This window comes from Microcaecilia unicolor, chromosome 2 (genome assembly GCF_901765095.1).
Source record: "Microcaecilia unicolor chromosome 2, aMicUni1.1, whole genome shotgun sequence".
Lineage (NCBI taxonomy): Eukaryota > Metazoa > Chordata > Amphibia > Gymnophiona > Siphonopidae > Microcaecilia > Microcaecilia unicolor.
The window spans coordinates 418,487,572-418,512,667 of NC_044032.1; positions in this window are offsets into that span (position 1 = coordinate 418,487,572).

A 25,096-nucleotide genomic window follows, 5' to 3' on the forward strand; every position below is an offset into this window, starting at 1 on the left:
CAAGACATACCTCTAGTAAAGTAGTAATGGAGTAGTTTGTAATTTTTGAAGTTATATTCTGAAAATTAGCTGATGTTTTTGTCTCTCAACAGAATTTAAAAGTCTGACACCACGGACCCTGATGAAGGATTCGAAACTTGGGCCGAAGTCGGGCCGTGGAGGGTGTCTAACAGACTGTTGATTTAAAAGATAAGTGCTTGCTCCGTCGATTTAATACTGAGACGGTTTTTTGTGCAGAAATATTTTGAGCAGTAGCCATATTTTTACACACAATAGTATAATATAAGGAGGTTTTTGCCCATGATGATTTAGGAGACCTCCCTAATTTTGGTTTACCAATGACGGAGTGTTCTCTTAAAATATGAGGCTTTTTTCCTCCATTAAACAATAAGGATACATCAGAGAAGTGTAAGGATATTTTGTGAAGTTTATAAGATACCTCTAGTAAAACCATACTGTCTCAAGTGTTGCAATCCACTGAATTCCAGAAACCTCATTATCCTCTGTCTTAAAAGCATTTCCATTAACTTACTTACCACAGAGGACAGATTAACCAGCCTGTAGTTCCCAACAGCCTTCTTTCTTCCACTTTTGTTGAGAGGGACCACATCTGCCTTTCTCCAGTCCTCCAGAACCACTCCTGATTATAAAGAAGTATTAAAAAGGCCAGACAGTGGAGCTCCCAGAAGTTTAGACCTAGTAGACTCAAGTGTAGTGGAGATGATGGCAGTAGGAGTGGATGCTTCCATCAAACAAATCACTCCGTGCACCCATCAAGGTAGGGAGTTGTCTTATGTCACTCTCAAACTTTCAGAAGTTTATGGGGCCGATATTCAGACTGTGGGAGTTAGCCCTGCTAACTCCAGAGGTCAGCGCTAAACACATATATTCAATGCTGGGCTGTTTCCAGTGACCGGCATTGAATATCTGGTTTATTTTTGGCCAGTTTGAACATAACCAGCTAAGTCGATATTCAGACTTAGCCGATTATGTTCAAACCAGCCAAAGATATCCCATGTATTCATGTGACCAAATACAACCACCAAAGTGGGGCTGAAAATTGGCAGATAGCCAGTTGTATCGCCTGCTATAATTGGCTAGCCTCTAGCCACTAACCGGTGATATTCAGTGGGGGATAGCCAGCTATACCCTGCTGAATATCGTCGGATAGCTGATTATGCATTTAACCGTCCAGGTGCCAATCCTCACCAGTTAAATACTTTTCAATATCGGGGGGTATATCTTTTTGGGATTGATTTGCAACAGTAACAACATCAGTTAATCTTTTACGATGCCATATAGATTCATTTAATTCTGACCACTAAAGATATACATAGCTTGGTTCCATATTAATATGCATATTGAATCAGCCATATTTTTGGTAAATTAAGAAAATGCATCTGCTGTTTCTTATGGATTTTTCAAAGCAAAATCAACCAGCCTCTACTCAGAAGGCTTAAGGTTTATTTGTGGATTATGAAGCAGCACTGAGTGAACTTTAGTTTCAGCTTTGTTTTTAATTAAAGTCTATTTGAATACTTATTTCTTGAACCGAGAACCTTTGCCCACAAGGGACAGTATGCAGTAGTGAAAAAGAACAAACAGCACATAACTGGTGAAATAAACAGAGTCAGAAGCAGACAGATTAATGGAAAAGGTAAGCAATTAAATTCTTGTTCTGTTTCTGTAGCAAGTTTTTCTCAACCAGAACTATCTGTACTCAATTATTCTAATGCAGACCTACTATTGGAGAAACTAGATCTTTTTATAAGTATTAATGTTCTCCTGTTTCCAACTACCCAGTAAAAGAAATTATTAAAAAAATACTCCCCGTTTAACAACAACAAATGAAAACATATTGTACTGCAATAGCTGCAAGACACAATCCATGCTTATTCTCTGCTCATTCCCCATCCCATACCATGCTATGCAGTTAATGTGGGAATTAACACACGCTAAATGTCAAGCAGCTACACTAATTGTTAGCATGAGCTTACACTAATAGCATGTTCCCATGTTCAGTGGGAAGTTTACTTAAGGAGTATGCCCCAATAAATCAAGAGACCTCTGGGATCCCAGCCAACATCAACCAAGACCAAGGAGATGAAGTAGAGGGGTAGCAGTCCTGACACAGACAGAATTGAATTGCACTGAATCATAATCCCCCTTCTAAATGAAAAGAATCCCTTTTAATCCAGCTAGAAAAGGAGAAACCAATCTGGCTGCTCACAGTATACCAAGCACCTTCATGACAACACATCATTTCCCTAGGCTGGTGCTCAGGGGACACTTTAATCTACAAATTGAAACCCCAGATAATACCATAGCTGTTTTCCTGGACATGATAATAGCACTAGGATTCACACAGAAGATCAACTTTCCAACCAAGAAAAAGGGTCACATGCTAAACTTGGTGTTCTATCGTGGGTCTGGCATCCCAGAACATCAGAATAGTGGAATTGAAATAACACATCTATCATGGACAGGCCACTTTCTAATCAAATTTTCTCTGACCACCTGAAACAAATGGCACTTCCCAGAGTGTGGAAGGAGATCAGAGGCAAGACAAAGCTGACTGCTGAGAATTTCCTAGAGGCCTTACGCTTTCCATATGTTGATGAAAAGACAATTACAGTGTTAGAACAGGTTGATATCTGGAATCCACACTTAGCTAAGGCCCTAGAGAAAACTGCATCATTAAAAAAAAGTTCTTATGCCCCGCTCACAAACATTAATTTTGGTTCTCTCTAGAACTTCAGACCCTTTAACGCAATGGATGGAAACTGGAAAGGAGATGGCGTAAATCTCACCTAGATGAGGACAGGCTACACTGTAGGAAACACATGAAAAACAGAGCCAGTCTTAGGCAGGGTTCAGAGTATGGCTGCACAGGGCCTCATGCTCCCAGGAGCAATGCAGCTCCTGCATGTCCCAATTTCTCCACCTCCCACCCACCACCAGCCCTGCCACTCCTGCTGCTTCTCCAAATCAACAGCAGCAGTGGCTAAACAAATTAAAAGCTATCTGGGGCTGACTTTGTATAGGGGGAGAGAGAGGGGGGGAGCAGGCACTGGATGGAAGGGGGCAGGGAGAGAAAGAGGGCAGATGTTGGATGGAAAGGGCCAGAAATACAGAAGAAGAAGATGCTGGATGCAAGGCATCAGAGAGAGAGGGCAGAGAAAGGGAGAGAGAGAAAGAGAGAGGACAGATACTGGATAAAAGAAGGCAGAGAGAGGATGCAAGTGCTCGATAGAAGGCAGAGAGAGGGGGCAGACACTGGATGGAAGGGGGCAGAGAGACAGCGCAGATGCCGGATGCAGGGGCAGAGAGAGAGAGAGAGGGCAGGTGTTAGATGGAAGGGAGAAATAAAGAGGATAGAGTTGGTGGGAGACTGGGGAATAAGAAGAAGTAGAATAGGAAAAACGGTGTGAGTGAAAGAGTTTAAAAGGCTGTAAGTAGACAAAGTAAAAAGAAGGATCGTGAAGACATAATTTAGAAAGAATTCAGCTGGCAGGGCTTAAGGTTCCCACCAACACCAACGAGGTGTGCCATTGCTGGGTGTGCTTGAACCCAAAGTGGGTGGGCCCTTGCCCACCCGGGCCTACCTGTGGCTAAGCCAGTGAGTCAAACAACTTAGAAAATCATAAAGTCTAAAACATAAAAAAGAAAGGAAACCATGATAAAAATTAATACTTGGCATGGCCATATACTGTAATTGTACACAGATATATATATATATGCAGACAAGGGGCCCTGTTTGCAAAGGCACGCTAGTGTTTTTCTAACCATGTAAATGCCCATAGGAATATTATGGACATCTACACGGTTAGCGTGCACTAAAAACGCTAGCGCGCCTTTGTAAACAGGGCCCAAAGTGATTGAAAGTGCTGAATTCACTGAGTTTATGAGGCTGCCAGGATCTGTTGGTTTTGATGTAACAACAACTACTCTTTGCCTCCCTCCCCCTCCCCCCTCACAAAAAATAAAGCTGACAAACTGTACTGATAATATGGTTTGTACAGTGAGCTGCATGGGTTGTCATCACCTTAATTCAAAATGGCCAAGCAAAAAATGTCCTTCAGCTCAGAGTGGACAAAAGAGCACAATTTCATTGTTAAAGAAAAGGTGAACATACGTTTTTCACCCTGTGAAATCATGTCCGCAGTCAAGGAAAAGGAGTTAGTTGTACAACAGCTCTTTTTAACAGAAAAACACAAACTGAGCAGTCAAAATGTAGATTGGTCATTTTTACCTCTTTTTTTCATTCCTCCCTGTGGCTTCAGGACAATAAAGTTACTATAGTTAAACTTTGCAAAGACTACCATGCTGTGGAGCATCACCAATTATAGTATACAGAAGCTTTTTACTGTAGTGTAAAAGACGATAAAGAAATCTACAATGACTCCACCATTGTTTGGTTAAGCATTTTGAATTTGCTGTGCTTCTCTGCTTTCAGTAGAATATAACAGAATGTTGAGTTCCCTTAGTTATTTAAATTTCATGTTATTATTAATATTTTAACAAATTTGTTGGCTTTCCTAATTTTGATTAACATTTCACTATCTATCTCTTCATTCTGTCCACATGAATGTCAGTATACCTACGCAACTATACTCCTCTCCATCACATGAGGATTTTTTTTGGGGGGGGTGACGATTTATAGAATTCATTCCTATGTGCAGATCTGTCCTACACCCTGTTCTATAACACATGTGCCTAAATTTTATAGCATGCAACTTCAAAAGGGGTGTGGTCAGAGGAGGGGTATGGGCGGATCAAGGGCATTCCCATAAATTAGGTACAATGTTATACAATAATTTGCGTACCTAATTAGCATCAGCTGGGCACAAACATTTATACCTGCCTTTGACATGCATAAATGCTCACGCCCAAGGTTAGGCGTGAAGTGCGCACTAAGCTTGTATTCTGTTTGAGGCTTGGCTGGACCTGGAACTCGGAGTAGACTCAGCATCTCGGCTGGAACTGGAACTCGGCATGGACTCAGCATCTTGGCTGGAACTAGAACTCGGCATGGACTCAACATCTTGGCTAGAACTGGAACTCGGCATGGACTCAACAACTTGGCTAGAACTGGAACTCGGCTTAGACTCAGCATCTTGGCTGGAACTGGAACTCAGCATGGACTAAGCATCCTGGCTGGAACTGGAACTCGGCGTGGACTAAGCAGCTTGGCTGGAGCTGGAACTCGGCTTGGAATCAGCAGCTTGGCTGGAGCTGGAACTCGGCTTGGACTCAGCATCTGGGCTGGAACTGAAACTCGGACTGGGCCTCGGACTGGAATCAGGACTGGACTCAGGACTGGAGTCAGAAGCTTGGCTGGCAGCGCCACTTGGGCTGGAATCAGAGGCTTGGCTAGAAGCGGAACTCTGAACCGGAGCTGGACCCGGACCCGGAAGGCTCCACAAACCCTGCATACGAGCCCTGAACTCGGGGCTTCCACAACGCCTTCTTTCAGCGTCCGCTTCAGGAGTATCCCAAAGGGTTGGATCCAAGGAAAGTTTGCAGCAATACTCGAAGAGTGTGATAGAAGGATCAAGAGCAGAAACTGGGTTTATAAAGAACTCAAGCCTCCAGAGACGCTTTCTCTCAGCTGCAGCTTCAGGAGTATTCTTCAAGGCTAGATCAGAACAAAGTTTATAGCGGTAATTCTGGAGTGTCATCCAGCAATCAAGATCAGAAACTGAGTTGGGAATGGAATCCAAACTGGAACTAGGAGCGGAACCCGGGCTGAGCCCCGGATTGTCAACAGAGAAAAAAGTCATGGGCAGAAAGCCCAGCTGGAAGGATGATCTTGCAGAGCTCATGGCCTTTGCATTCTGTCAGGCTTCTCACGGAAGCACAGGGTTTGTGAGCCCTTGGACCACTACCGTGGAACGGCAGTGGCAGGCAAAACCACCCCCAAACCAGAGACAAGGCAGAACAGGACTGGAACCCCAGACTGGAGTTGCAGCAGAGTCAAACAAGCTGGGACAGGCAGAGCAGAAACAGCTAGACTTCACCTGCGCTTGACCGCCATTCCCCAGGAGTTGAGCCCCTGGGTGCAGCGGGCTGGCAGGACTTACAGGACAGGGCAGGAACTGGATACCAACAGGAAACACACAACAGAGTCAGGACTAAAAGCTGCCAGGCAGCCACTAAGACAGAAACACAGACAGGTGAGAGTCAGGACTGAAAGCTGCCAAGCAGCCACTAAAAAGGAACACAGACACAAGACAAGGAAATGCAGACCAGAAACAAGACTAGGAACTAAGAAATAAAACCAAAGCTAACTACACACAATCAAACTAGGACCAGGCAAGAAACTCAGACTAGAACTGGACTAGGCAGAAGTGCACAGAGCACATCCACATACCAGGGACCTTAGACGATGCAAAGGCAAACACAGAAGTTTCCAGGTGGTTAATAAAGCCCATCAGCAGCTGAAGTTCAGCTGCAGGAATCACAAGGCAGCTACGGGTGCTATTCAGGCACAAACAAGAAAAGCAAGTCTGGCAGCCTGGAAGATCCGGACCGGACTGGGCTGAACTCTGGAACATGTGACAGTCCATAGCAGCCACCGGTTCTGGCCACCAGAGGGCGAAGTGAGCACAGACAAGGAAACAGTCACCATCGTGACATCTATGCCCACACTCTGCCCCAAAATGCCCATGACCCTTCTATTTCTGTGTCCTCTTTTCTTGGACGTGTGTAAAATTTAGGCGTGGATCCCGTGCCTAAATTTATGTGCATACATACATTGCTCATTATGCAATTAAATTGTGCACAAATTGGGCATGCATCCAAATTTCTGTGTGTAATTTTTGGCGACTTTTATAGAATTAGGGGGATAATGCCTAATTACTGCCAATTAAGTGCTTGTTAATGGCAATAACTGATTTTATCACCTAATTAGCTAATTAGTTTACGCACAGGCCTGTGCTCCGCTCCAAAATTGTGCGCTCAACTTTGAGCCACCCGTGCAGAATCTGGAGGATAGTGTTAAGGCACTTTGGGGCAGGGGCATAACCAGACACTCAATTTTGAGTGGGCCTGGGCCCAAGATGGGTGGGCAGAAGAACTCCGCCCTGCCCCACAAGTGATTTGGTCTCTCCCTCTCTCGCCTGCATGCCATATGGTCTCTCAAACATCCCCCTCCTCCCATACCTTTTAAATAGCAGATTTTCACTGGCAGCAAGCAGCAAATAATACACACTGCTCATGTTGGCTCCACAGCCTTCCCTCTGATGCAACTTCCAATTTCCGCATAGGTGGGAATACATCAGAGGGAAGGCTGGTATGCAGGAAGGACAGGAATTTTCGGTTGGTGGAGCTTGGGAATCCCTGCCAGACACTTCATTATGTGTGCTGCTACTGGGTGGGCCTGAGCTCAAAGTAGGTGGGCCTGGGTCCACCCAGGCCCACCCTTGGCTACACCACTGGTTTGGGGACAGTCAGAGTAGAGACCAAGGTTATCCAAATAGTTTAGGGACAGACAGAGTCAGGGGCGTAGCCAGACTTCGGCAGGAGGGGGGTCCAGAACTCGAGGTGAGGGGGCATATTTTAGCCCCCCCCCCCCCCCAGTGCCATTGCTGACACCCTCCCCCCCGCTGCCGCCGCCAGCACCACCACCAACACCTTTGAGCCCCTCCTGCCGATGACCATCTCGACCCCGCCTGCCTGCCCACCGTCGCCTACCTTTGCTGGCGGGGGACGCCAACCCCTGCCAGCTGAGGTCCTCTTCTTCCTTCGTTCTGTTTCTGAGTCTGACGTCCTGCACTTACAACATGCAGGACATCAGACTCACCGAAACAGAATGAAGCCTTGCGATCTGCAGGGCTTCGTTCTGTTTCTGTGAGTCTGACGTCCTGCACGTTGTACGTGCAGCATGTCAGACTCAGAAACAAAACGAAGGAAGAAGACTTTGGCTGGTGGGGGTGTTACAAGAAATTATCACCTTTGGTGATTGGTGGAGAAATTAATATCCTAAAACTTATAAATACAGCACCTGCTCTTAAATTATAAACAGTAGCGAGTGCTCTCTAGAGCTCTTTCCCCCAAGATAAATCATTTCTTGTAACATATTTATTTGTGGAGAATGTGGACATTTGCAAAGCATTGTGGTATCTTGGTCTCATGTCTTATGACATCACAAGACTTGCTGTCTGGTTCTTGCTGACAAATGGTCTTTTGATGTAAAAAGGCTTCCTGCTCAGTCTCTGGAGCAGATACACATTACAAGTCCTTCCTTTCTGCACATGTCTGAAAGCTGATGGGAGGGGCAGGTATACCTTTGACAAGCAAATGTCCTGTTTATGGTTTCCCCTCTGAAGTCTTTGTCTTGAATGGGGTATTCACACCTTTCCCACTTGCTTGTCTCCTTGCCTCTACTGGTTAGGTCCAATCTTTGTTGTGTTGATCAGAAGAATAAAGTCAATTTAAAACTTTAAAGCAGTCTTTTGTTTAAGGAATGAGATTCCCCAAAGGGAGAGGGAAGAGGGCTTTTGGAATGAAAGCCAGTTCTGCTGCAGTGTATTTTTAAAAGCTGCACAAATATATATATATACGTATGTATCTGATCCAACACAACATCATGCTACACATTTAATTCTGATGATTGGCTTATACCATAACAGGGGTTGGGGTCCCCCGCCAGCAAAGGTCGCAGACGGCGATGGCGGGTTGGTGGGGGGGGGGGGTTGAGAGGTTCTTTGGCAGGGGGGTCTAGGGCAAAATCTACGGGGGCCCAGGCCCCCGTGGCCCCATAGTAGCTATGCCCCTGGTCAGAGCAGGGACCAAAGTTATCTGAATAGCAGTGATTTTCAGAACTCCTACCTGGATAACTCTTCATTTAACTTAGCAGTGCCACTACCTGGAGAGTGCTGGAAATTCACTGCAGTATCCAGATATTCAGTGGCAGCTGCTGTGCAGATACTGCTGTTGAATATCCTGACTTTTTTCTCACGGCATTCAACATTATAAAAGTAGCACCGAGCACAGTGGGCTAAATATTGAGAGGATAATCTCTATTACCATGACTACAGAGAAATGCACAAGTGACTATAATTTTATTGATAGCTTATACATCACAGCCTATAATTTGGATAACATGTGAATGGCTTGACCAATGCAAGCTTGAAAAAAACAAAGCATAATGCCACAATAACCCTGAAACATGCAACCACCACTGGATCTGGATATCAGGGTTCGTTTGAGATCATTTAAACTTGATCTTCAGAACTGATTGAATCCTGGCAGCTGCTAACTTTAAAAGATCTGCAATTTTTCTCTGCTTTACAGATGATCCACTTGCATTTGCTGGATTCAGCTTGATTACTTTCTCTCTATTATAATATCATCTCTTTGGCGTTGGATATAAAATTCCTTTTTAAGCATCTCAGTGGAACAATAAGGTAATTCTTAAAGCAGCCCTGGTATTACTGCAGAATAATTGTAAGGTCTTGAGATGTAATATTACTGCTTCTCACCTCCTCCATGGTTTTAGTTTTCTGTAATGGTCAGTTTGACATTGCTGTTCTCCAGCCTAAAGAAGCATGATTTTACATTTAATACTAGCCTTTTCTAGACCAATGAATTCTAAAATTCTTCGTTTTACTTTTTTATTTTATTTATTTAAAATTTCCCTTGATATATTAGAATTCTGTGCAAATATATACTTCAGTTTTGACACATTCAGATATACAACACTGAAAATATGTGAGAGTAAAAACATTTACTCTCTTGCTAATGGGATGTCTGTTCGTCCTTGACTTGTCTGTGTCATGGCTAAAAGAGGAAAAGAAGAATCTCCAAGTTTCACATGGATTTATTGATTTGTTGCTAATGTGACCTTCTTGAAAAGTGTCTCTGGTGCAGGGAGAAGGTGGGAGGATTTTCAGGAAGGTCACTAAGGCAACAGGGGCTGGGATTGCCAGCCTGGCAGGAGGTTATGTGAAGGGCCAGCCCATATAGGAAGGTCCCAGAGGTAACAAAAGGCATTGGATAGAGAAAATTCTGGTCTTTGGTTGCCAACACCTGCCAAGATCCTGAGCATTTATGGGCCAATGATCAGAAGCAAACGCAGACACTAGAGGCTATAAGTGTCATATTAGCCGCCTGCGTATGCTACCACCCCATGATCAGAGCCCCCAAGCACGTGAAAGAACAGGCTCACGAGCTCTGAACACAACTAGCATGCAAGTGCATGCAAAACAGGGCTCTTAGCACAAGTAGCATGCAAATGCATGCTAAACATATTCCTCTCCCATGATCAGTGAGCAGCGCACTAAACACTGTTGCTCTGTCCGCAGCAAACCCTATGCCAGCTCAGAGCTGGCGTTAGGGTTTGAAGACCATTGGGGAAGAATGGTGAGCCCTGTCCAGCATGCATTTGCATGCTAGCAGGCACCCCCATTCCCCCCAGTACTTCCCCCCCCCCCCCCCACACACACACACACCCCAAGCCAGCAACATGGAGGCTGGAGGTCCAGCAGACCTTTAGTTCTCCCAACCCCCTGACACAAGTTCACGGACACGTTTAAGAGCTAGGAGCTCTTTGCATTGGGCACACACACATATGATATCTCACCAACTGGGAGATAATCATACATAGTAACATAGTAACAGTAACATAGTAGATGACGGCAGAGAAAGACCTGTACAGTCCAGCCAGTCTGCCCAACAAGATAAACTCATACTGTATGTGCTACTTTATGTGTATACCTAACCTTGATTTGTATCTGCCATTTTCAGGGCACAGACCGTAGAAGTCTTCCCAGCACTAGCCCCCGCCTCCTAACCACTAGCCCCACCCTCCTAACCACTAGCCCCACCTCCCACCACCGGCTCTGCCACTCAGTCTCCACTAAGCTTCTGAGGATTCCATTCCTTCTGACCAGGACTCCTTTATATTTAACCTACGCATTTTTGAATTCCGTTACCATTTTCATCTCCACCACCTCCCGTGGGAGGGCATTCCAAGCATCCACCACTTTCTCCATGAAAAAATGCTTCCTGACATTTTTCTTGAGTCTGCCCCCCTTCAATCTCATTTCATGTCCTCTAGTTCTACCACCTTCCCATCTACAGAAAAGGTTCATTTGCGGATTAATAACTTTCGAATATTTGAACGTCTGTATCATATCACCCCTGTTTCTCCTTTTCTCCAGGGTATACATGTTCAGGTCAGCAAGTCTATCCTCATACGTCTTGTAATGCAAATCCCATACCATTCTCGTTTCCTCCACAAATGTAACAGGTAGGGGCAGTAGAGGCCTGGGTCCGCCAATCTGAAGTGCACTGCAGTACCCACTAAAACTGCTCCTGAGACCTGCATGCGCTGTCATGGACCTGAGCATGACATCTGAGGCTGGCACGACATATTTTTAAAGATGATTTTGAGGGTGGGAGGGGGTTAGTGACCACTGGGGGAGTAATGGGAGGCCATTCCCGATCCTCTCCGGTGGTCATCTGGTCATTCGGCCACCTTTTTGTGCCTTAGTCGTAATAAAAACACATCCAGGTGAAAACGTCCAAGTGTTCGTCAGGGATGTCCTTGTTTTTTTCGATTATGGATCAAGGATGTCCAAGTGTTAGGCATGTCCAAGTCCCACCTTCACGACGCCTCCAACAAGCCCCCTTGAACTTTAACCATCCTTGCAATGGAGTTCAGTTGGAGACGTCCTAAATCGGGTTTCGATTATACCAATTTGGACGTCCCTGGGAGGACATCCATCTTCCGATATATGTCGAAAGATGGACGTCCTTCTCTTTCAAAAATGAGCCAAAAATCCTAATTATTGACAATTAATGCTCATTATTGCTTGTTAAGTGCTGTTAAAAATGCTGATTGGCTTGTTAAGCCAATTAAGTTACGCATGTTGTTATAGAATGCGCTTGGATTTTGGTGTGGAACACTAGGCACGAAAAATAGAATCCCGGGGTAAATGTGTATTAGTGTTTAACGCAGTTTAGTAAAAGGGCTCCGTTAAATTTTATGTAAGCTGTGCGGTAAGTGCAAAGCTTACTGCACTTTAGTAAAACTGCACTAAAGTTTTTGATAAAAAGTGAAAAAAAGTAGTTTTTAAAACCAGTGATTGAAGGGTAAGCTGGTGATTCTAGCATAAGACAGCTGAGGTATGTTTCCTTAATTTTAAAATATTAAGGAGCCTTTTTATTAAAGTGTGCTAAGCTCTAACATGGGCTTAGAGTGCAAAAAAAATTTTTAAAAGACCGCATAACAGGTTAGTGTTTTGCAGTAGTTTGCCTCTTAGCATGTGCTAATGCACGCATTAGCTAATCTTTAAAATGTTTTCAGTGGGGATGTGGCATGTGTGCAGAATGGGTATTCCTGCATTATCCCAGGGGTGTAGCTAGGTGGGGCCACGGGAGCATGGGCCCCCTTAGATTTAGCCCTGGCCACCCTGCTTTCACCCCCCCCCCCCCCCCGCTACCGACCCTCCCCCACCACATTCGACCCCCCCCCCTCTCGCCACCACCAACCCTCCCCCGCCACCGCCATCAGGTACCTTTGCTGGCGGGGGTCCCCAACCCCCACCAGCTGAAGTCTTCTTCAGCTGAGTTGCTGATCTGGATTCTGTTTCTGTGAGTCCTCACACCCTGCATAGTGCTTCCTTTTCCACAAGTAAAGATGGTCTCTACTTGTGGAAAAGGAAGCACTATATTAAGCTAAGTAAAAACTGAAACTACTATCTTTATGTATTTAGCAGTGAGAGCAAACATTACAAACTTTTTGGCCTTACATTAAGGGGCATTGTAGTGTTAATAGGAGGTTTTTTTGAGCCAATGATGAAGCAGTCCTGCCCCCGCTGTTTAATAATGCTGGGAGCTTCTTGAGCCTTTTTTCCTCCTATCGCTCTGTAAGAACTTTGCAAGTCAGACCCTGGAACAAGTATCCCTGATGGATATATTTTTGTAGATTGACATATGCTGATGTCGGCATTTATAAGCAGCCATTTTTAAAATGTTTCCTTGTACATGCCTGATCACTTACGATAATCATTCCTCTATTTCTCTTGATTCTGTACATTTACAGACTTTTTTTGTTATTTAAGGAGGTGGTTGATAATCCTAAAACTGTTGAGTAGTGGGTTTTTGAGGGTTTAAAACTGTTTTTCCTCACTGCTGCAAATGTTTTTCTTTCTTTTTATTGTTGAAGTGGTTAGTTAGTCTAGGTATTCTCTCCTTGACGTGGACTTGTGCTTATAATGTGTATGAATATTGATATTGTATTTATAGTTTCTTTTTTCTTGAAGTTTTCTTCTGTCTATTGAAGATAAATTGTGAATAAAAAGTAATAAAGATAATAAAATTAAGCTACTATAACAAAAAATAGCCAGCATAAATAGTTTAAAATAAATAAAACTAAGATTAAAAAACAGCATGATTTCAGAAAAAACAACTAGGGACCTGTTTAATAAGCTGCTCTATAGGTGCTCTAGTATTTTTAGTGCATGCTAAAAATTAGCACATGCCAGTGGCGTACCAAGGGGGGGACGGTGGGGGCGATCCGCCCCGGGTGCACGCCGCTGGGGGGTGCCATGGTGCGCGCCTGCTCCGAGTTCGCTAAACTTCTTTGCTCATTCACTGCAGCTCCCTCTGCCCCGGAACAGGTTACTTCCTGTTCCGGGGTAGAGGGAGCTACAGCGAACGAGCAAAGAAGTTTAGCAAACTCGGAGCAGGCGCGCGCCGTGGCACCCCCCCCCAGGGGCGTGCACCCGGGGGGGGTGTCATTTTGCCGGAGGGGGGGAAGGTGTAATTTAGTGGGGGAGGGGCGCGCTGCACCCGGGGGGGGGGGCGCATCGGCACTGTGCCCCGGGTGCCATCCAGGCAAGGAACGCCACTGGCACGTGCTCATGCTAAAGATGCCCATAGGAATATACAGGTTTCTCTAGTGATTAGTGCACACTAATTTTAGCATGTGCTAAAAATGCTAGCATACCTTAGTAAACAGGACCACTAGAATTAAGCAATAAGTGAAACAATACTAATTCAAAAATAAAATGTAACTAATGTGATTTTCAAACAGCAACAAACACTTTGGAAATCAATGTGACAGGATATTACTTTGACCACATTGTTAAATTTTACTTTATATCTAAATACGTTTTAAGCAAAAGACAGGTATTATTGATGGGGGATGATTAAAGAATAAGTGAAACAATACAAATTCAAAAATGAAAGTTAACTAAGAAGATTTTCAAACAGCTGCAACAAATTTTGAAATCAATGAAACAGGATTTTTAACTTGATGACATTGTTAAATTATACCGTACACTTGGCTATAGCTTAAGCCAAAGTCAGGTATTATTGATGAGGGATTATTGCAGTGTCAATTATCAAGGCTAAAAGCCTTACAGCCAAAAACAGCCTGTAAAAAAATTCCCCCCTGCTCTTCTGTTTCTATATTCAGCATTACATTCTGATGCTTGTTTTGAAATATACTGCTCTCCAGGAGCTCATTTAAAAAAGGAAAAAAAAAACTATTTTCTGTCTGGGGATCATTATAATCAACAAGCTTTCATCCTCCATTTCCCCATTAAAAAGAATTAGGAATGAGCAAGAAATTTGTTTAATCATCTTCTGTGAGATCAACTGGAATTCTAATGCTGTTTGATTACACCTAGTCACAAAAATGTCAAGTGCATTTCCATTTAGAGTGCTTGCTTAAACAACCGTGCAAATGGGGAACACCCGGAAATCAGCATATATCATGAGAGATTTGAGTTTCCTTATGGCTTCTGCTCCTATCAAGCCACACTCGCTCTCTCAAAAATAATGCATTTTTGCAGCACATCATTTCCCTAAATGAATATGATATATCGCCGCTGCAGATTGACTCATGAGGGCCATTAAGAAAAGCAGTCGATTCTCGGCAGTATTTTCTCATTTGGAAGGTGTTAGCCCACTGTCTGCATCTGTAATGAACATAGGGGGCTCTTCTGCTTTTTCTAGGACACCCAGGTCATATAATGCAGAGGCCTTTTACAACGTAGCCACAGTGCTTAAGAACAAATAATACATTATAATGCTTCTTGAATAAATAGCTATTCATTTAGAGTGCAAGTGCTTAAATTAAAATGAATTTCTTCTTGTAGGCCATATCCACCTTTAAGGCTATTTTTTTATAATTATAAACCTTCCTTTCCATGAATACATGTCACTTATGTCACGATTAGATTTGTTTTTCTCATTACCGATATCATGTACAGTAAGAGCTACCATATGTCAAGGTGTGGCCTCTTGTCATCCGCTTGAGCTTTGGAGAGGGGATTGTATAAAAAAAAATTCTCCTTCACCATCCTTGTATATCTATGCCTCCTTTCTTTGTTTTCATCCTCTTTTGACAATCTCATCACGAGCCTAAGAGATACAGAGGAAAAAAAAGTTTTTATTAAACAAAATGCAAGTTGGAAATCTGCTTCCATTAGAACTCAAGAACTGAAGAGGCTTCCCTGGAGAACCTCCATGACTCATTACCTTCCTTCCGATTTCTATTACTTCTTTTCCACATTCCTCCTTTGCCTTATTTGGCAGGATCTTCAGGAAGTTAGCTAGGAATGTGGGCATGTTTAGACTGTGAATTTTCCAAAGAGAATTTCCATGGTAGGCAGGTGCATTATTTAGCATGGGTTCAAACATTTAGGGGTTCTTTTACTAAAGATTAGCTCACGTTATCTGCTACAGGACCCATTTTATTCCTATAGGCCCTGCTCCAGATAACATGTGCTAATCTTTAGCAAAAGGCGTCCTTAGAGGCCTGTTTTCCTAACCTGCAGTAAATTTTAGCAGTTACCATGTATTAGTTGGCAGAAATTGGTGAAATAACTAATAATTGTTGGGACCATGACTAGCATCTGACCTGCATAGCATACTAGTAATTTGGCTGCTTGACCTATACCAGTAATACTGTGAGATTGAATTTAGGGGTAAAAGCCACCATTTTGAATCCCTGCTACTAATCCACCATGGAAAGTCCCATTAAGTCCAGAATGGAATTGAAGGGGGGCATTCTGATATTCATTAGGTAATTTTTTTTCTGTAGTAGGCATTGCAACTTCATACCTGTATGCGGTTGCATTTATCGCCTCCACCTGTACAATCTGAGCAGGGACAAAGCACACTAGCGTATCATGTACTAATTGCAATCACTGTCCATATCCATAACCCACCCCTCCTCTACCCCTTCCTACCCCATGCCTCAACAAGCAGTTACAACATGAGTGAGCAGTGTCACAGCCAGGTGGTAACTGTTACCGTGCACTGATTTGCTCAGTAAACACTTGCTGAGCTTTAAGAAACAGGGCCTGCGGTGTATGCAAGATCAATCTGATGTACATTAATCTTACAAATTAACTGACTGCAATCGATTTGCATGGGTTAAACAGTTCTAATGCATATTATTTTGTTACTATTACATGAGAGGGTCTTTGTTTCTTATGGGAGTACAATGTTATGTTGTAATTTCTACTATGTGAAAGGAAACACAAAAGCAAAATTACATGCACGTGCATGCATTTTAAAATATATTTTTTTATAGAACTCAGTTTTCAAAACCAGTTACTCAGGTGAACAGCAACTAAAACTGGCAAACTGGTTGTCTGAAAATTGCCCTCTCTTTGGTGACCTTTAACTAAAGCTTAGTGCATTCTAATAAACATTAGTTCATGCTAGACTTTAGTAAAAGGGTCCCTTCGTGTAACAGTTGTATTTTATATTTAAATCTCTTTATTAATTTCATATTTAAACAAAGATACTTCTCTTTGAATTGATACATCCATTTCAAACATCAAAGTGAAACACTTAAGAAATCATTATTACAATAATATTAACCTTGAGAAATGGAATTATAGTCCACTAATAAGGATGGGAGATTCAAGATGGTTTATAGGCCAAAGGAAGTTAGCAAAACAATAAGTAGGTTAAAAGAGTACTAGCAGCGGTTCCTAAATATTCTCGGGATTCAACGTTGTATTTTTACCCAGGTTACAAAGAAGCTTTTCCAGAGGAAAAATAAAAAGCGATGATTGGCTGTGTTATTATCCATTGAAAATTCACATGCACAAAAACTAGGTGAATATTTTACAGGTTCTTTGTACCCATAGACAGTTTTCCAAGGGAAAATACCTTGTAACTTAGAAAATTAGAAATTAGGTGCACAGTCCACAAATACAAAGCTCCCACAGACTTTGAATTTATGATGGGAGTTTGACAATTGCACCCTTATACAAAGTTTTCTTCTCTGACACACAGATGCCCATAGGAACTACTCTTTTTAATCTGGCTAAATATACAAGCATTATTTAGGGGCCCTTTAACAATGGTACACCAACAAGTGGCCTGTGGTAGCATGGGCACGTGTATTAGACGAGTGTGGGACCATTTCTCTATCATGTCTGGAAAAAGGGGGGGGGGGTTGGGGGGGCAAAATTAAAACCAGCGCATGTCTATTTCTGGCCTGAGCCCATAACGCCACCCATAGACATAGCAGTAAGGGCTCATGTTTTACCTGCATGGTAACCGTCCAGTGTGCGCCAACTGCTGATTACTGCCGGGAATGACCCAGCGGTAGAAAATAGTAAATTATTTTCTACTGCGTGTTTTTGGCGCATGCCAAATTCAGAATTACCGTCCAGGGCACGCGCGTAGGCCCTCATGTGCCTTTGTAAAAGGGCCCCTTAATTTATTTATTTGGATTTAGCTCACAACTTTTCAGCACTATCTCAGGCTGAATTACATTCAGATAACACAAGGTACTTCCCTGTACCAGAGGAAATAGAGAGTTAAGGGGGCCTTTTACTGAAGTGCTTAGCACATCTTAATGTGGGATGTTCAAACATGCTAAACCCAGATTTAACACAACACTTTTTTTGGCAGGTCATGCACTAATGTTCGCATTAGTGTGAAAGAGCTGCAAAAATGCATGCAGGAGCACTTGCCACCTCCTATTTAGGAAGCACTAAGCCCAGGATTCTATATATGGTACCTTAATTTCCATGCGGAAATCAAAGCATATTCTATAACAATGCGCATAACTTAATTGGTTAACTAGCTAATCAACGCTGTTAATTGGATGGTAACAAGCATTTATCCTTAATTAGCATTAATTGAGATTTATATGCACAACTCGCTAAGCATATTCTGCAACATAGTGCACCTAAATTCTAAGTCGCATAGTTGAAAAGAGGGCGTGGCCATGGGCAGGGTGTAGGTGTTTCTAAAATCTATGCACTTTGTTATAGAATACACCTGCTCTGCACCTAATTTAGGCATTGGGATTTTCACCAAATAAAACATGGTGTAAATGGCCATGACTAAATTTCATCGCGTGGAAAGGCACTCAGTGTATTCTATATACTGCATGAAAATTTAAGCCTATTCTATAAAATATAGGCATACTTTATAGAATATGCCTAGGCGTATTTTTTTTCCACGTGGAATTTTCAGGCACCACATATAAAATCTAGCCCTAAGTGCTTTTGCACTAATATTGCATAATCTGGTTAGTGCACCTCTCCAAAATATTTTTTAATATTCTATGTAAGTCATGGCGAGTAGCATGTGTTAAATTGTGCGTGTAACCAATGTATGTGTGCTACTCAATTGAGTAACGAGCCAATTAGTGATAATTGGCTAATAACAATCGATTATCACTAATTGGCAATAATTGGAATTTACACACGCTTCTTTTTAGACATATTCTAAAAAAAGGCATGCATAAATTCCAGCGACCATAGCTGAAAAAGGGGCACAGTCATGGGAGGAGTGTAGGTGAGTTGAATGCATCAATCAAATTTACGTGCATTGTTATAGAATATTGGGGGGAGCATGCTTTCATTCATGCGTCGTTATTTACAGCAGGTTTTCAGTGATGTAAGTGGCTGCGCCTAAAGATATACCTATAAACTGGAGGAGTAGCCTAGTGGTTAATGCAGTGGACTTTGATCCTGGGGAACCGAGTTCAATTCCCACTGCAGCTCCTTGTGACTCTGGGCAAGTCACTTAACCCTCCATTGCCCCTGGTACAAAATAAGTACCTGAATATATGTAAACTGCTTTGAATGTAGTTGCAAAAACCTCAGAAAGGCGGTATATCAAGTCCCATTTCCCATCTTACTGTAGATGCAGTTTAGAGAATAGCACTGCATGTGTTATTCCAACATGCCTACAATGTAGACACTATTTACTAAATGCAGCCCATTGTGTGCAAAAACAAGAAAATTATCACAAATCACTACACATTTTGAGTAAACCTTTTCTCAAGCTCTAACCATGTGTTAGAACTATATGTCCTTTAGTAAACCTGAAGAGCCTCTTTACTAAGCTGTGGTAAAGTAACACATGCTTACCACAGGGTAAAAGGCACTACCGCAGGGTGTGCTCAGGCGCACCTCAGAAGTTTTATGTTTGGCGCTTGCTACCCACACCCTAAAAAATAGAAAATATTTTTTAGCTTTGCGGTGGAGAGTAGGCATGCCCTGTGCTAATCGGCTAGTGCAGCTACATCACCATGCACTAACCAATTAGCGCATGGTTAGTGTGGGAGTCCTTACCACCCACATAATGGGATGGTGGTAAGGGCTCCTGCGATAATGGGGAAATTAGTGCGTGGCCATTAATGGAGTAAATGGAAAATGCGGCCATTTTACAGCTGCTTTAAAAGTGGCCTCAGCATGCAGGAAAACCCCGTGCTAGTAATAGTGCTGCTTTCTAGTGCTGCTTAGTAAAAGGGCCCCTAAGTGACTTGTCCAAGATCACAAGGAGCAGCAATGAGATTTGAACCAGGCTTCCCTGGTTGTCAGCCTGAAAGTATACACAATTTTTATCTGCTTTGCTGGGCAGTTTTCTTCCAGGCAAGGCTGGTGTTAGACATTCAGGGGCCCAGGGCAGAAACCAAGGAGTGGCCCTGAAAGCTGGTCTTCAACCTATGCCTCCTTCAGCTTGAGTCAGTTAGCGCCCCCCTATAGTATGGGGGCCCAGGGCAATTGCCCTGTTTGCCAGCCCCTAATGGTGGCCCTGCTTCCAGAGAGATCTAATCAGCAAATTAGATAACTATCAGCTAGATCCCTTTGAAAATTAGTCTTCATTTCTTTTTCCCAAATTCATTGTCCTCCTAAATTTTTCCTAAGTTCCCATTTTTGCAAACCACTATGAATACGTCAGCCTGCTCCAGCATAATGCTTAATCTCTTTCTGTCAGGGATTGACAGATGGCAGTGCTGGAGGAATTACTGATTCAGAGACAAAGAAAGACACAGCAGAGACCAATAATGGTTTGGGAGAATGCCAAATAGTTCAGTCTGCAGTATCTTCCAGGATATCCATTTCTAATTTCACCAAATGTTAAAGTTAATTGTCTAATGTATATGAGTAAACCTCAGACATGTAGGGGGTCTTCTGTTAACACAATTTAAATAATATCCAGTTACTTATCAATTACAATAGAGAATAGACAAAAGTATTTTTTTGACCATCAGAAGACCAATCGTCAAATGATATATCAATGAGATAATTCTTCCCCGATATTAATCATGTTTCCTCATAGGTCCAGTTTTTAATGTTACAGTCTCTAATAAGTTCATATTTATTTTATATATCTAAATTCACATATCTTAATTAAGCAACATATAGCTAATGCCACCCTCTTAATTCGTGTTGGTCTTGTCAACAAAATATTGGTACCCTAGAGCAGTGCTCCCCAAGTCAGTCGTAGAGTACCCCCCTTGCCAGTCAGGTTTTCAGGATATCCACAATGAATATGCATGAGATTGATCTGCATAATCTGCCTCCATTGTATACAAATCTCGTATGCGTATTCATTAGATTATCCTGAAAACCTGACTGTCAAAGGAGTACTTCAGGACTGATTTGAGAAACACTGCCCTAGAGGCTATGTGTTTTTCATGTCGTAAGCTTACAAAATTTTGGAGAGATGTTGTGGACAGGATTGGCCTTAGTACTTCCCCTCGGCCGATAAACACGCCCCAGTCCCGTCTTCACCACGCCTCCGACAAGCCCCCGTCAACTTTGGCCGTTTCCGCGACAGATTGCAGTTGAAGACACCCAAAATCGGCTTTCGATTATACCGATTTGGACGCCCACAGGAGAAAGACGCCCATCTCCCGATTTGGGTCGAAATATGGGCGTCTTTCTCTTTCGAAAATAAGCTGGATAGTAACATAAATTATGACAGATAAAGACCTGTATGGTCCATCCAGTCTGCCCAACAAGATAAATTCATTTTACATGGTATGGAGGAGTAGCCTAGTGGTTAGTGCAGCAGACTTTGATCCTGGGGAACTGGGTTCGACTTCCATTACAACTCCTGTGACTGTGGGCAAGTCACTTAACCTTCTATTTCCCCAGGTACAAAATAAGTACCTGTATACACGTAAACTGCTTTGAATGTAGTTGCAAAATACCACAGAAAGGCAGTATATCAAGTCCCGTTTCCCTTTATATGTATACCCGAGTTTAATTTGTCCTTGCCTTTCTCAGGGCACAGACTGTAGAAGTCTGCCCAGCACTGTTCTTGTACTAAGTTCTGAAGCTAACATCAAAGCCCCTTAAACTTTACACTCCAGCCCATCCCTATCTATTCAGTCACAATCAGGGCATAGACTATAGAAGTCTGCCCAGCTCCCATTTTGTTTCCCAATTACCGGCATCACCACCCAATCTCCCCTAAGATGTAGTCTCCCCTAACTATATTTAGTCATGGCCATTTACAACAATGAAAACCTGGTGTAAATGCCAACACATAAAATTACTCATGGAACAGACATATTCTATAACACTACGCATAAATTCAAGGAATGCCCATGACCCATCCATGCCTCTCCCACTGTCACACCCCCTTTTCAGATCCGCATCTTACAATTTACATGCATCACTTTATAGAATATGCTTAGTTATGTGCATAAATTCTAATTAATGCCAATTAGCTTCAATAATTGCTTGTTAGCTGCAATTATCAGCGCTGATGAGCTTGTTAAGCTAATTAAGTTGTGCATGCAAATTCAGAATATGACCAAATTTGCACGCGCAACTTAAGTTACACTATATAGAATCTAGGGGTATATGTATAGATAGATAGATATACAACTCTATATATCTATATATTTTATACATAGATAGAGATATAGTGTTAAACACCAAACTTGACCTTCATAATGCATCATGGGCCTTATTCTATAAAGGTTATACTCCTAAATTATGAGCATTTATTTTATTTAAAATGTGGGATACAAATGCAACAAATAAATAATTAAATAAAATAATTATAAAGGTTATACTCCTAAATTACGAGCATAATCTATTTTGAAGCATAGAGTAAGATCATAATTTAGGACCATAACCTTTATAGAATAAGGCCCCATATGGGTTGGCTCTATATTAGGCGGAAAGATTTTGAGCTGGCTCAATATTAGGCCCAAAATATTTATGCCTCATGTAAATCCTAAAATTTTGCACTTTTCTTAGATTTTGTGTTTTCATTTCCCTCCATTTTTGAACCCTCACCCCAGGTGGGATTTGCAGGAAATTCTAGGACTCTAGAACAACTCTAGGATGTACCTTGTGGGGTAAGATGCAGCCATTTTCCAAGATGGTGGTATAGAGGCAGGATTGAGTAGACATTGCTCCTCCCTCTTGAATGTACTCCAGGGGGAGGTCTGGGGAAGTTGGGGGTGGGGTGCTGCTATACACAAATGAATTTTTTTAATGTCGGGGGCAGGGACTTGGGTTTGGGGAGGTAGATAGGGGGGACAGCTATACTACCTGGGATTTTGGTTTTAATGGCAGGATTGGGGGAGGGGTTGTATTGGTTCAATTCAGTTCAAAGGGAGGGAGCTGGGCCACTAAACCACCAGGTCACCAGGGATTAAAAGGTGGGGGGGTTCTCCTTACCTTTCTTCACTGCCTCAAACATGGTGGTAAATTTTTCACATTATACTCGCATTATGCTCCCTCAAAAACATATCTGTATTCCTGCAGTTTCACTAATAACATTCTTAACATGCATTTTAATAATCTATGTGCTGATATCTACTGCACGAGTTAACTTTGACGCTGAATCCCTATCTGCATTGTGCAGCCAGTAATGTGCACATGGATTGGTCTTTAACCATTTGCTTTCTGCCCATGATGCCTTTCTGCATTTGTGCTTTTTCAGTAATGATGACTCCTAAGTCATATGAAGGTATATATTTGATTCTACCAGGAAGGTAGCCAAAAATAGTACCTGTAGTTCAAAAACACTAATAAACAGCCATGCTTACCTTCAAAAGACCCCTAATTAGCTGTAAGTGGAGGACTAGACTAATGGTTAGTGCAATGGACTTTGATCCTGGGTTGATTCCCACTGCAGCTCCTTGTGACTCTGGCCCAAGCCATTTAACCCTCCATTGTCCCAGGTACAAATAAGTACCTGCATATACTATGTAAACTGCTTTGAATGTAGTTGCAAAAACCACAGAAAGGCAGTATATTAAGTCCCATTCCCTTTCCCTGTAAAATGAACACTTCAATTTACAATTTAGAAATATAAGAATAGAAGCCTTAAGTATAGAGACGGAATTGAAAAGTGCAGGCATTGTGTGGAAAGTGAGTGATAATAGCTGTATAATTCTGCAAGCTGACAACTGTGGTAGGTGAGAGAAATCAAAGACAGGATTGTCTGAGAATAGTTAATTCCATGCACACCAGTAGTGTTCCATGAAGCCATTGTCCCTTTTCAGGCCTAGAGTGATTGTGTTAAGCTTTTTGATGAGCTCCAATTCAGCAGTTTTGTGCTGGAGTGTCCCTCTGAACTTTCTTTACAGGAGTATAGCAACTTTAAGGTCAAATAGACAGTGTCTTTGAAGACTGAAGTGTTCTCCACATAGGTTTTCAATGATACCATTTCTAATGTCAGATTTGTGTCCATGTATTCGTTTTACTGGGGATTGGACTGCTTTATTATGACAGTAGGGGAACATTGCAGTCAGATGATGGCATCTATTATATTGGAGAAAGAGGGGATGAACAAGCTTTACATGTTGTTGGACCTTGTAACAGTGTTACATAAGTACATACATATTGCCACACTGGGACAGACCAAGGGTCCATCAAGCCCAGTATCCTGTTTCCAACAGTGGCCAATCCAGGTCACAAATACCTGGCAAGATCCCAGAAAAGCTCAATACATTTTATTATGCTTATCCCAGAAATAAGTAGTGGATTTTCCCAAGTCAATTTAATATTGATCTATGGACTTTTCCTTTAGGAAGTCATCCAGAACCTTTTTAAACCCAGCTAACTGCCTTTACCACATTCTCTGGCAACGAATTCCAGAGTTTAATTACACACTGAGTGAAGAAACATTTTCTCTGATTCATATTAAATTTACTACTTTTTAGCTTCATCGCATGCCCCCTAGTCCTAGTATTTTTGGAAAGAGTAAACAAACGATTCACGTCTACCCGTTCCACTCCACTCATTATTTTATAGACCTCTATCATATCTCCCCTCAGCCATCTCTTCTCCAAGCTGAAGAGCCCTAGACGCTTCAGCCTTTCCTCTCATAGGGAAGTTGTCCCATCCCCTTTATCATTTTCGTCTCCCTTCTCTGTACCTTTTCTAATTCCACTATATCTTTTTTGAGATGTGGCGACCAGAATTGAACACAATATTTAAGATGCGGTCGCACCATGGACCGATACAAAGGCATTATAACGTCCTTACTTTTATTTTCCATTCCTTTCCTAATAATACCTAACATTCTATTTGCTTTCTTAGCCACCGCAGCACACTGAGCAGAGCATTTCAACGTACCATCAACAACGACACCGAGATCCCTTTCTTGGTCAGTGACTCCTAACTTGGAACCTTGCATTACGTAGCTATAGTTCGGGTTCTGGGACACAGACCGTGGAAGTCTGCCCAGCTCTGCCTTTGTGTTCCAGCTGCCAGAGTTGCCATCAAATCTTACTGCAGTCCATCCGAATCCGCCCCATCACCCACGGGACACAGATCACAAAAATCAGTCCGGCACTGTCCTCGCATTCCAAATAACTAGAGTTTCCGTCAAAGCTCTCCAGCCC